Genomic DNA, 13,857 nt, shown 5'->3' with positions numbered 1-13,857 from the left:
GTGAGGATTAAAAAATGTGATTCATACAAAGTGCCTGGCACAGTGCCCAAGGCATGGCTGGTATTCAAATGTTAGCCAATATTTTAATATTATTAGGGAAGCAGAAAGAAAGAAGTAGGCAAAGCAAAAGTAAAGCAACAAAGTTAAATGTAAGCGACACTGATGTAAATGCAACGGAAAATAATAGCTACTGAATATTAATCACTCCATCTGTAAGGCTAAATTTGAATATTAAAGTTCATGATACTGTAGAGGTTTTATATATACATCTGAACTATTTTCATGCCAGTCATGAGTCTGCACATGTCGAGACAGATATTAAACAGGTTTAAATTAAACTAAGTTTCTGGTTAAGTACTTATCTAGACAAATATATATAGCTTTGCATCTAAAAAATTAAAGACTGCCCTTAAATGGTTCTTTTTTTCTGGCTAAGGTAGAACAACACAAACCACAAAAAAAGGGCTTAGGTTATGAAGGTTAGTATATAACGTGAACAAGACAAAAAACAAATCAAATATGTGCTATAATTACCTGGGAATTGATTACCTCAGGGAAAAAATATGGGTAGCAAAAGTCTGGAAGGGAATCATTAAAATATAACCAATGGCCACAGTGGTCCAGTAGAATTAAGAGTGATTTTTCTTCTTTTCCCAATTTTCCAAATAGTTTGCAATGTATTTATATTACTTTCAAATTTCCTACATTTATTTTCATCGTAAAATATGATAGCTTATGATAACCAAGAAAACAGATTTATAAGATTGGAGAGGGCCGGCCCCGTGGCTTGGCGGTTAAATGCACGCGCTCCGTTGCTGGCGGCCCGGGTTTGGATCCCGGGCGCACACCGACGCACTGCTTCTCCGGCCATGCTGAGGCCGCGTCCCACATGCAGCAACTAGAAGGATGTGCAGCTATGACATACAACTATCTACTGGGGCTTTGGGGGAAAAATAAATAAATAAATAAATAAAATTAAAAAAAAAAAAAAGATTGGAGAAACAAAGACAAGAAATAATTTCTAGACCCTAATTCATAAGCATAATACCAATTCTTGGCCTCTCTTGAGAGAGATCTTCCAGATTCACAGTAAACACAAGTTTGTGGAAACATTTCCACCCACTAACAGATGATCACTCATTCCAAACCATAAAAGTATAGAAATAATACAGTAGAACAATTCATCCTAAACATTCTGCTAACAGATGTTTAGAGGAAAGATCCTTGCTAAGCTTTGGTTGAGAAACATATTTCACATTAGGCGGCAGGAATGAGTTCTAATGGGGTCTGAATAAGTTCTTAGTACTTTCATTGCAAAATACTAAGAAGTGGATAGAAGAGGATCCTAGTCAATTTCCTGGAGTACAGTCAACTTCCTGTCATGGCCCCTCACCTCCAGTGTATCCTCTTTCTCTAACTTTCCTACCAACAATCAGGATCCTTAGGGATTCAAAGAAAATGTATGAAATTAGAAGCTGTTTAAATGTTAGTCTGTAGGATTTGCTTTAAAATAATTTGAAGGTGGGGAAATGGGTAGGAACATAGAGGAAACAAGATTGGCCATGACTGTTTGAAGCTGGGTGAATATTACATGGAGGGTAATTATGATACTTTCTCAACTTTTTATTAGGAAAAAATCCAAATATACACAAAAGTTTTAAAAAAATGGAAGCTAACTTTTTAATAGTCTTTACTCACCATTTTTGAAAGTTTAGATAGTGGGTAGTAGATTGAGAGGAATCACAGTAATGACTACAATAGTTAATATTATAAAGCATTATACATGTAAGACATTATTCTAAGAAATATAAAAAATATGTAAATATATACATACATACATACACACACAAATTCACTTAATCCTTATAACACTGACTTAGTCTGTTTAGGCTGCTATAACAAAATATCACAGAATGGGTAGTTCATAGACAACAGAAATTTACTTCTTAACAGTTCTGAAAACTGGAAGTCCTAGATCAACATGCCAGCATTGGTCACGTTCTTATGAGGGCCCTCTTTCTGGTTCAAAGCTGGTGCCTTCTCACCGTATCCTCACATGGTGGAAGGGGCTGGGGAGCTCTCTAGAGCCTCCTTTGTAAGGCACTAATCCCATTCATGAGGGCTCCACCCTTTCGGTGTAAGCACCTCCGAAAGGTCCTACCTACTAGTACTACTACATCAGGCATTAGGATTTCAACATATGAATTTGGGGTAGGGACACAAAGATTCAGACCATAGGAAACACTATTTAATTCCACATTTTACAGATGTAGAAACTAAGGAAGAGTCAGGTTAAGCAACTTTTGCAAGGTCACACAGTAGGGCCTGGATCAAACCCAAGCAGACTGCTCTAGACTATGTGCTTTCAATTACTATTATACATATTAAAAGGAAGGGAGGAGAGAGCCACATTATCAAGTCATTCAAATCTTTAGCAGCTTTGCCCAAAGTACACATGAAGCCTCTGCTTTCTGCTTTTCTTTTTCTTTTTTTTTTGTGAGGAAGATCGGCCCTGAGCTAACATCTGCCAACCCTCCTCTTTTTGCTGAGGAAGACTGGCCGTGGGCTAACATCCATGCCCATCTTCCTGCACTTTATATGGGACACCGCCACAGCATGGCTTGCCAAGCGGTGCGTCGGTGCACGCCTGGGATCCGAACTGGCGAACCCCGGGCCACCACAGCGGAGCGCACACACTTAACCACTTGCGCCACCGGGCCGGCCCCTCTGCTTTTCAACAGCAAGTCTAACTCCAGGCTTAGAGCAAATTTTAGAGCAGTGGTTCCCAACCTTGGCTACACATTACAATCATATGATGAGCCTTGGTAACTCTGGAGGCCCAAGCTGCACCTCAGACTAATTAAATCTGAATCTCAGGGGTGGGAGCCAGGCAGCAATTGGTTTTGAGGCTCCCTATGTGATTCCAATGCATAGTCAAGATTGAAAACCACTGTTTCAGATAAAAGTTTCTTTTTATTTAATGTATCGACAAGTACTAATGGATGATATCCTACCCCTGTTACAATTCTGGTACTTCATGGAAGAAAAACATAGCATTTAATGATGTAGGACAAGAACAACTTAGGCTTCAAAAAGTTAAACACAGGGCCAGCCCCAATGGCCTAGTGGTTAAAGTTCGGCACGCTCCACTTCGGCGGCCTGAGTTCGGTTCCCAGGCACAGAACCACACCACTCATCTGTCAGTGGCCATGCTGTGGTGGCAGCTCACATAAAAAAAAAAAAGAGGAAGACTGGCAACAGATGTTAGCTCAGGGTAAATGTTCCCCAGCAAAAAAAATAATAATAATAAAAAATAAAAAGTTAAACATAGAATTACCATATGACCCAGCAATTCCATTCCTAGGTATATTAGAGAGAAGTGAAAGCATATGTCTACACAAATACCTGTACACGAATGTTCAAAGCAACATTATTTGTAACAGCCAAAAAGTAGAAAAAACCCACATGTCCATACAATGATATATCATTCAGCCATAAAAAGAAATGTTACATGTTACAACGTGTATGAGCCTTGAAAGCATTATAATAAGAGAACAAAGCCAGATACAAAAGGCCTCATATTGTATGATACCATTTATATGAAATGTCCAGAATAGCTAAATCTACAGAGACAGAAAGTAGATTAGTGGTTGCCAGGGGAGGGGGGAAGAGAGGAGGTGGGACAGACTACTAATAGGTACGGGGTTTGTTTGGGGGTGATGGAAACGTACTAGAATTAGTGGTGATGGCTGCACAGCCTTATGAATATACTAAAAGCCACTAAACTGTATACTTTAAAATGTTGAATTTTAAGTTATATGAATTATATCTCAATTTTATTATTTATTTAATTTTTTTGTGAGGAAGATCAGCCCTGTGCTAACATCTGCCACTCCTCCTCTTTTTTTTTTTTTTTTTTTTTGCTGAGGAAGACTGGCCCTGGGCTAACATCTGTGCCCATCGTCCTCCACTTTATATGGGACGCTGCCACAGCACGGCTTGCCAAGAGGTGCACTGGCGCGCGCCCAGGATCCGAACCGGCGAACCTCAGGCCACCGCAGCGGAGCATGTGCACTTAACTGCTTGCACCACCGGAAGGCCCCAATATATCTCAATTTTAAAAAACTGATTAAAAAAAGAATGACTTAAGGATGAGAAAAGAATATCTGCAAAAAAAATAGTGAAGTAAAAGAAAAAAGTATGAGTAAGAATCAAAAGAAGATGGGAAGGAAAACATTAATTTTGTAGCTTTTCCTATGCCAAACAAACAATTTTCTGTCACAGTATAAAATCTGTTAGAGATTTAGTTAAAATAAATTATAGTAACTATAGAGGAGGCGCCCCTGAAATATAAAACTTATATTTTATATTCAATGGATTACCTTCTTTCTTCTCTAGGAAGAAAAATAGTGGTTGGAAAACAGGATAGAACAACCACATTAAGAAATATACCCAATGCCCTTTTTCACTAAGATCCAAGTCCAGTCTGTGTTTACAGCAACTTCTTGGAATTCTGAAAACATGCTTTTCCATATTTTTAAAAGGAAAAAAGAGTCCAAGTTTTCTTTTTCATAATGAGACAAAATTATTTATTTATTCATTTATTTTTTATTTTATTTTATTTTTTTAATTTTTGTGAGGAAGATCAGCCCTGAGCTAACATCTGCCAATCCTCCTCTTTTTGCTGAGGAAGACTGGCCCTGGACTAACATCCATGCCCATCTTCCTCTACTTTATATGGGACACTGCCACAGCATGGCTTGACAAGTGGTGCGTCAGTGCGCGCCCGGGATCCGAACCGGCAAACCCCGGGCCGCCACAGCGGAACCCGCAAAATTATTTTTTTAAACTGGCACTCCTAGCTATTAATAAGTGGTGCAAGAGAAAGTGAAACCTAAATAAGGCAACATCAAAATCATTATTGAGTATACCTGAAAACACTGAACTGGTGTTAGAGACTTAAAATGGTCATTATTATATTATACATTATAATAATAATGGTCACTATTATTAGAAAACGGTATTATACATTTCTAACAATAAATCTTAATGCTACATTTTAAAATATGTATAGTTTAAAAACTAAAGGCCAAAAATGTAAACGTTTACCCCATTTTAATGAGATCAAATAAAAATGTGTAAACAAATATTACAAGTGATTTTATTTGCCTTTTACAATAATGTATTTTCTAAATTTTCTATAGGAAGCACTTTATTACTTTTAACTTTAGAAAAGTTATAAACACACTGGTTTTGTAGACAGGTTTCAGAATACTTTCTAACTTCATTAACAGCAAAAGTCTATGAGATAACTATAAACTTTTCATTGATAACGAAAAACTCCAAAAGATAAAAAATGTTGCAAGCTCCAAATGACTTAAAAAATATTGATATAAACAGTATTTTTCTAGCATCCAGAATGTCTGTGGGTATTTCAATTCCCACTCCTTTAAAATTAAAGTTGTCTTGACCGGCATTTAAGAAAATAAAATGCTGATTTTTAAATACCGAAACTCTCAAAAGATAATCTAATATGTACAAAAAATTTTAAATATTCCTAGTCTTTGGCCTTTTTCCACTTTTAGCAATCTAGAAGCTACAGACAAAAATACATTAGTCCCAGTATTATTTATAATGTTAAAAAAAATTGAAGTGATCTAAATAACCAGTGATGGGGGATTTGACTGAATAAGTATGTTATAGCTACATGATAGAATGTTATTCAGCCATTAAAAATTATTTTTGGGGCCCAGCCCAGTGGTGCAGTAGTTAAGTTCGTGCGCTTCACTTTGGTAGCCTGGGGTTCGCAGGTTCAGATCCGGGGCGTGGACCTATGTATCACCTATCAAGCCAAGCTGTGGCAGGTGTCCCACATACAAAACAGAGGAAGATGGGCACGGATGTTAGCACAGGGCTAATCTTCCTCAGCAAAAAGAGGAGGACGGGCAACAGATGTTAGCTCAGAGCTGTTCTTCCTCACCAAAAAAAAGAAAACAGAAGTCCTGAAGCAGTGAAGAAACCTGTTTAACTTTGGCTAGCCCAGTCAAATGCAGATGACCATAAAATTCTTCCTTCCAAGAATACTTTTATTAATCCCAAGGAACCAGGGTTCCATGGAACACTATTTGAAAATACCAGCCTGAAAATTTGAAAATACCAGCTGAAAGAAATTTCAGCTTATTTAGCCAATTATCTGGGAGCAAAGTTTCTGTTTAATTTTCATCTCAGAGAATTGTCTCTGAAGAGAAATAAACCTCAGAGACCATCTAGTCCAACTTCTTTATGCTAAGAGAATGAAATGCAACTCTTTTGGCTCCTAGGTTCTTCCTGTAATACACAGTCTTACTAGGGGAAGTAGGGTGGACCTTCTTGGAATAGACTTCATGGTAGCTGAGGAAGAGAAAGCAGTCTTTCGCAGAGGCCCATGGTCTTAGGAGGGCAAGCTAGACCAGGGCCAAGAGAAGAGGGAACCTATAGGTGAGGGCTGTCAGAAGAGAATGGAGTGAAAACTACCATCTAGCTATGGTGACCTCCCCAGGGGAGTTGAAAACTCCCTTACGCTGACTGATGGAGCACTGAGGAGTCAGCAGCTTGCCTAGTCTGAAGTCTTGGCAGAAAGGCACCCAAGTCCTAGAATACATCCCTGTTAATTCACTCCACATTTTTCAAGCATCTACTATCAAGTAAGGGAACATATTTTGATGTCAAGAAAATTACCTTTGTTTCTTTTGAAATGTGTATTTTATGATACATTGTAGTTAGGATATAGAAAATAAAGCACTCTTCTCCACTGCCTTCAAACATATGGTTTTCCTTTTCACTTTTTTCAGTTTTCTAATTGTTTTATGCATATAAATTTTGCCTCTCTACAGGACTAAAGTTTTCTTAGCTTAATGCTAAGACCATCTGAACTACTGTCAAGGCCTAGTTGGGTTGAATACGATTTCAGTTATTATTAATTCTCCTGTGACTAAGATTGATACTTCTAGATAAGGTGAGATAATTTAATAAACTGTGTTGAATGAGCACAACACAGTGGTTAATAACAGACTCTGAGGTCAGACAGACCCTGAGTTCATCCTAGCTTTGATACGCAGGCAATTTACTGTTTACAGGCAAATTACCTATTCACGTCTGTTTCCTCATTCGTTAGGTAACAGTTCTACCTAACAGGTTGTTTCAGAAACAAAATCAGTTAATGTACATAAAGTGCCTAGCCCAGTGCCTAGCACAGAGTAAAGACTCATGAAATGACAATTATTAATGAACTGAGCATTTATACTCATGTTATTTGTTATGTTCTCTATCTGTGGTATCTAACTCCGGGTATCAGAATGTGTGAGAAGCTGATCAGAAAGCTTCTAGGTGAACTTAGAATCAGAACCAAAATACTTGGATGGTTGGGGTGAATATTTTATTCAGGCAGGGTGAAGCCTTGCCAATCATCCCCACCTCACACTTGGTATCTCATGTCGTGAGTTACTAGGTGCCATTCTAGGCACCTAATGAAATACAAGTATATGCACAATACACCTAAGCAGCTCTTTCTTGAAGACTCTAAAGATGAACAATGGAGAAAGAATGGAAGAAAGGATTACAGTAAATAAAGTAGAAATTCAGATATGAACCATCACTTACTGGGTAAACGAATTTAGTTTCTTGTTAGGAATATATTTCTTGCTCTTAGATTCCATTTTCAATACGAAATGTTAAAAATGTTCACACAAAAAAAGGAAGGAAAATGTTCACACATACACTCAACAAGTATGAGTACACAGTATTCCAAAACACTGTAAATACTCTAGGTTAGGCCAAAAAGAATCCATGCTTTGATTAGGAAATTTAATTCTTCATGAAGGCATTTAGATGAAAGTCATATTTACATTAAGGTTAGTTTCCTCCTTTGACTTCCTCTCTCAAGTTTCCTTTCTACTTCCTTCTACAGGAACAACTTTAACCATTCTTATACTGAAGCCCAAAAACTACGCAAATATAAGAAGTACACCACTGAACCATATCTATTAAACATCTTGGTTTCCAAGAGCACTGAAGCACATGATTCAAGACAGATATCATACTGCTGAGTGAGAAAGTACCACTAAAAATCACAAACCAAAAAGACCAAAATTATACTTCGGTTTTACAGAAGCACCTATTATTACTTAACTGCTTGATGTCCAAGGCCTAGTTTTCAAGTCCTGCTCAACCTCGGAACTTCCACAATTCTACTCTAAGGGACCAGGGTGTAATCCTGGGGAGGTAGATCCAGATGTGATTATAATCAATTATATCAACCCTGTCTTAAAAAAGTCTGTGGGAACAGAAAAGGGATGCTCTATATGAAAGTTAAGAAAGAGGCTCAAGAATGCAGCATTCATTCTCCAGGGAAGAGAGGCACACAACCTGGCAGACATAAGTATGGTATCAGCCAGGAAGATGCCAAGTTGAGACAGGGATGACTGGCAAGGCTTCATCTTGCCTGAATGAAATATTCACCCAAACCATCCAAGTATTTTGGCTCTGACTCCAAGCTCACCTAGAAGCTTTCTGGTCAGCTTCTCAAACATTCTGATACTAAGAGTCAGATGCCACAGATAGAGAACATAAGCACTCAGGTCCCTGGAAAAGAATATCCCCCCAAAGTAGATTAAAAGAGTGGCATTCTAGTTTATACAAAAGGCAATACAGTGTAGTGGTTAAGTGCCCAATATTTGGAGGCATAATGGTTTCAAATCCTGACTACTGATTACTTAACTTCTCTGTGCTTCAGTTTTCTCATTAAATAAGGATATAGTGCTTACTTCAAGTGCTGTTACAAGGATTGAGCTAATTCATGCAAAGCATTTAGAACTCTGGCTGGCACACAGTGCTCAATAAAGCTATTATAATTTTTCACAATAATTATTAAATATCTCTCATGTTTTTGACTTGGGAATCAAAATCCAAGCAAGATCAATTTTTTTAAAAACTGCGATTTTTAGGGGCTGGCCCAGTGGCGCAGTGGTTAAGTTCGCACGCTCCGCTTTGGTGGCCTGGGGTTTGGATCCCAGACACGGACCTACGTTCCGCTTATCAAGCCACGCTGTGGCAGTCGTCCCACATATAAAGTTGAGGAAGACGGGCATGGATGTTAGCCCAGGGCCAATCTTCCTCAGCAAAAAGAGGAGGATTGGCAACAGATGTTAGTTCAGGGCTAACCTTCCTCACCAAAAAACAAAACAAAACAAAAATTGTGATTTTAGACTATCAAAGAAGTGTCACAATGTAAGGCCTCAGTAGTCATGCAGGAATATAACGTGTGTATGTGTGTGCATGTATATAGAGGGGGCAGGGTTGCTTTAAAAGGCAGACAGGAGACAGGTTGTGAAGGGCTTTGTACACTATACCAAGAAGTGTGGATTTTATTTTATAAGCATCATGAGGCCATCTAAAGGAAATCTCAGTTGTCAAAACATTGTTAAAATAAATTTAAAACAAACTTTAAATCCAAGTTACAGAACTCACAAAAATCAACAAGATGAGGGAATTTCAGAAAAATATAGAGATCAGTGATTTAAATATTTTAGTTGCAATAAAACCTAAATTGAATCAAAATCAAACTGTCAGTGAATTTAAATGAGTGCAAACAGAACCTCACCTCCAACCCCAATACCACAAAAAGAACAGTACATGCTGTTTCCTGGCTCCACAATCCACTTCCTCCAATTGTTGGAGGCACTGGATCCATCTGTTTCAAGCCTCTACCCACCATGACAAAGAAAAGACCAGTCCTTGTCATCAACTCCTCTGTCAATCTACAGACCTGGAAACAAAACATGGCACTGGAATAAAAAGTTCAGCATTCTTGAATGCAAGCAACATCATATATTATAAATGCTAACTAACACATACAATGCAGAGTACAAATACACCTAAAAACAGATTTCCAGAATGTTTAGGACATAGGAACCAAAGAAGGAAAAGAAAATGCCTTAATTCAGAAGAAAAAAAAATGAAAGGCAGCTGATTTCACAAAAATGTCAAAGAGCAAACATCCTCTTTTTCTCTTTTGCTATTACAATCTACTTTCATTTGGTAAAACCAGATAAGTAAGTTTGCTAGAACTGCGTTAACAATAATGAATGCCATCACAGGGCTCACAGAATTTTGAAGTTCTTAGAGTTTAGGCAGTCCAATCTTTACTTCATTTTAAAAATGAGTAGATTAGACCCAAAACAGTATTTTCCAAAGGGCAGAGCAACAACAAGAGATGATTTTAGCTGTTATATAAGCAATAGTTATGTACTTAATAGTTATGTATTTATTATAATGTGTACTAGAAAAAATATTATAAAATACACAAAACTAGAAAGTATTATAAAATACAAGACCAGGATTTCGTAGATTATCACTTTGGAAGAGGGTAATGTTCAAAAAAAGTCTATTAAAAATACGAAGTAAAATAACACAGACGATCCTCTAAAAGGCAAAATTTATGATGGTGGTATGGTTCATGATAAATGAAGTACTGACAGCTGTTCCACGAGCAACAGGGCCTGTTTTGTTGTTTGTTTGCTTTCTTCTTGATTTAAGCTTGTGTTCTGAATGATTAGAAAAAATGTGACCTTTAGTTAAGTGAGCTTGTTAGTATACTTAAGTTCTTTTAGAGTAAAAGAAACAAAGGCTAAGATCCATACAGATATTCTACTGTTCATAGGAAACAGTGTAATAAGGTTAAGAAAATAATAGCACAATAAGTCAGTCCTATTCTGGAACTAAGATAACAGCAACTTTCTAGTGCATATCCACATACCACAAGCACTTAAAAAAAAAAAAAGCCCTAGCAACAATGATAAATATTTAAGCTGTAGGCTAAGTTATATGATCATTTTATTTACTTTCACATGACCTGTCAAAAGAGAATGGTAATGTGAGGTGTTTCTCCTGTTTCTCCTAATATTTGCTAGTATTTATACGAATGCGGTCTTTTTCATTACCTCTTGCCAAAGGAACAAATGACAAGGATCACTGAATGCCTTAGGCATCAACTTTGCTGGTGGCAAAAATATTAATTTTTAAAAATTTTACTATGAGACATTTTAAGATTAGATCTCAGAGTATTCTAGCTAATGATGCCTCATGCATTTCAAGTGTGGTATTTTCCAGGCTACGGAAGAACGTGAGAGAACCAAGTAAAACAGGTAAGATTGTACTTTCCTAGAAAGCATGGACTCGCCAATGCCATGAACCTCAGAGATCTTCTTCAGACAACTAATTCACAGTTATCTGATCACTGTGGTCACCATACAGTCTATTAATCCCGACCACAGCAAACCTGTGGAGGTCGGGGGTGAGGGAGTGAGAGTTTACCTCCGCTCGGTTTCAAGAAAGGGTCCAGAGAACCACCATCCCGCCACCCTGCCTGTGCCGGCCTCTCGACAGTCTCCTGGCGCCTCGCGTCCTCGCTCCGGGCCCGACCTGCCCAGTCCGAGCCACAGCCCCGCTCCTCCCCTAAAGCCCGATCCTACCAACTTTTCAACCGTCATGATATACTCTTTCTCCTTCGGATACGATCCCAACCTTCACCTCGGCCAGCTCCCTCAGCCCCACTCCTGGAGACTCACCACGCAGTTCGGCCACTCCTCTGCGGCCTCGGCAGCTCGGACACCCCCAGACTGGACTGGGACCTGCCCCTTCTTGCGCCTGCGCACGCCGGCCTCACACGCCTGCGCACTTCCCCGGCGCCGCGGGTGCGGCCACACCCCTGCAGCTGGAGCCAATCACGGTGCGGGGGGTTTAAATCTCCCTGCCACGCAGGCGAGGAGCCTGGGGACTCACCCGTTAACCGGATAATTCGAGTCCCGCTTGTAGGTGGGAAGTGTTCAAGCAACAAACATTTACATGTACCGTACTGAGGGCAAACCGCCAGGCACTGTGCGGGATGAACACTGAGGAAAAGAAAGCGAATAGAATGCCTTCCCTGCCCTCTAGGGTCTTTTGATCTGTCTAGACTGGGAGATAGATATGTAAATAAATTATAGTGGATAGAATATAGTGCATGGCATATAGAAAATCCGAGGCGCCGCTGGCGCACAGTGAACACAGTGCCTTATTCTTAGGGGTGGCTGGATGGGTTCCCGGGGGAAATGACTTTTGAGTCATGAAGGATAAGTAGGAGTTCCCCCGGAAGTCCGGGAGGGAGAGAGACTATTTTCCAGACTGTGAGAACAGCGTATGCCAAGAAGAACATAGCGCCTTCTGGAAATTACTTGTAGTTCATCCTGGTTAGAGGTTTAGAGCTCATCGTATATCTCCAGGTGAAGGGGGAATAAGCTTTAAAAAGTTGGCAATTGCCAGATCTTGGGAGGTCTTGCATTTTTGGACTAGTGACCCTGCACTTTATACTGTGATCACTGAGAGCTACTGAAGGGTTTTAAGCAGGTCTGGGAACTCTTCCAGGCACCTCTAAAAATAAAGCACAGTGCTGGGGGGGAAAAATGCTTTAAAGAGGGAATATTCTATTCCTAAGGGGTCAAGGAAGATGAAGCCTGAGAAATATCTTTTGAATTTAGTAACACAGAGATCATTAGTGATCTTAGCGAAAGCTATCTGTTGGGATGAAGTTGAAAAATAGATTGCAGTAGTTTGGAGAGAGAGGAGATACAGAAATGGGGACAGGTTGTAGAAAGCTTTTGGAAAGTTTGGCCTTGAGGGTAGGAGGGAAAGGGATGACAAGGGGTCAAAGTTTTTTGTTTCTATTTCTTGGATTTTTTGTTAGAATTAAGGCAGGAGAAACTTAAGCATGATAGGGAATATGCAACTGAGAAAAAACAGTTGAATAAAGAGAAGTGCTAGTTAGTAGGTAAAGATCTTCAGAGGGTAAGAATGGAGGCAATCCAGAGCACTGATGGGGGGACAGTCTTAGAAGAGAGATCTTCTCAATTATAATGAGAGGAAGTATGTGTCTGTAAGTTTGTATGTTTAGTAACAGAAAGTTAAAGAAGTTCTCATCTGATCACCTCTGTTTTCTCTGTGAAGTAGGAGATGAGGTCATCTGCTGATAGAAAAGGAGTTGGGAATTTTAAGAAAGTGGAGAAGATTTGGAATGTTGTAGAAAGTGATAGAGCAAATTGACCAGAGGAAAGTAGTAGAACTGGTAAGCCATGTTGAGGGCCTGTATAAGATTGGTAAAAATGAACTCACCAGTTTCTGCCCTCCTGCATAGATTTCTCAAGCAGTAATCACTTCTTGAGGTAGAAGTGGAGAAAATGTATGGTTGAGTTCATTTAGCGTTGGGATGGTCACTGGCATAATGCCATGGTTCTCAACCAGGGACATTTTCCTTTTTTGGTCTCCAGAAGACATTTGGCAATGTCTGGAGACATTTTGATTATCAAGATGGTGGGTGGGTGGGGATGTAAGGGGGCACTACAGGCATCTGGTGTCCAGGGATGCTGATAAATAGCCTAAAATGCACAGGAGAGCACAGGAACTATCTCCAAAATGTCAATAGTGCCAAGGCAAGGTTGAGAAATCATGATCTAGGATTACCTTGACGCTCACCAACAGCTGACCTTGGTCTTCTACAAGCTTTTCGTTGGACTATGGTCCAGAGCTTATAGGGTAAAGCAGTTCTTCCATTGCTTGCCTTTAAAGGAGAGTAGAATGAGCAGCATACCTCAGACCTTGAGTGTTTCAAGGACTTGTGATGTCACAAACACAGAATGGGAATAGTTCCTCAATCCTCTAGAAGCAAATCTGGATTTACACAGAGATGAAGGGAGCTGCTTACTTTGATCTGAGGCATTGAAGGTCTTGTTAAACATAGATATTATTAGAAGTTCAACAATATAGGAGGAGTAACACTTCACAAATTAT

The 13,857-nt window shown here is 39.2% G+C and overlaps 1 protein-coding gene across 3 annotated transcripts in view; it reads right to left on the bottom strand.

Annotated features, from left to right (window-relative positions):
- Positions 1-11,689, bottom strand: part of SNAP23 (synaptosome associated protein 23) — a 30,587-nt gene extending 18,898 nt beyond the window's left edge. For 2 of the 3 annotated variants that reach the window (XM_058541351.1, XM_058541353.1), the window contains exon 1: positions 11,604-11,689. The gene's annotated coding sequence lies outside the window, so the exon portion shown is untranslated. Of the gene's footprint in view, positions 1-9,637; positions 9,803-11,603 lie in introns of all 3 variants that reach the window. The other variant, XM_058541352.1, reaches the window with a different exon arrangement.
- Positions 11,690-13,857: the final 2,168 nt, after the last annotated feature.

This window comes from Diceros bicornis, chromosome 5 (assembly GCF_020826845.1).
Source record: "Diceros bicornis minor isolate mBicDic1 chromosome 5, mDicBic1.mat.cur, whole genome shotgun sequence".
Lineage (NCBI taxonomy): Eukaryota > Metazoa > Chordata > Mammalia > Perissodactyla > Rhinocerotidae > Diceros > Diceros bicornis.
The sequence above is the reverse complement of the archived record's forward strand: the minus strand, read 5'-3'. Positions and strand labels throughout refer to the sequence as shown.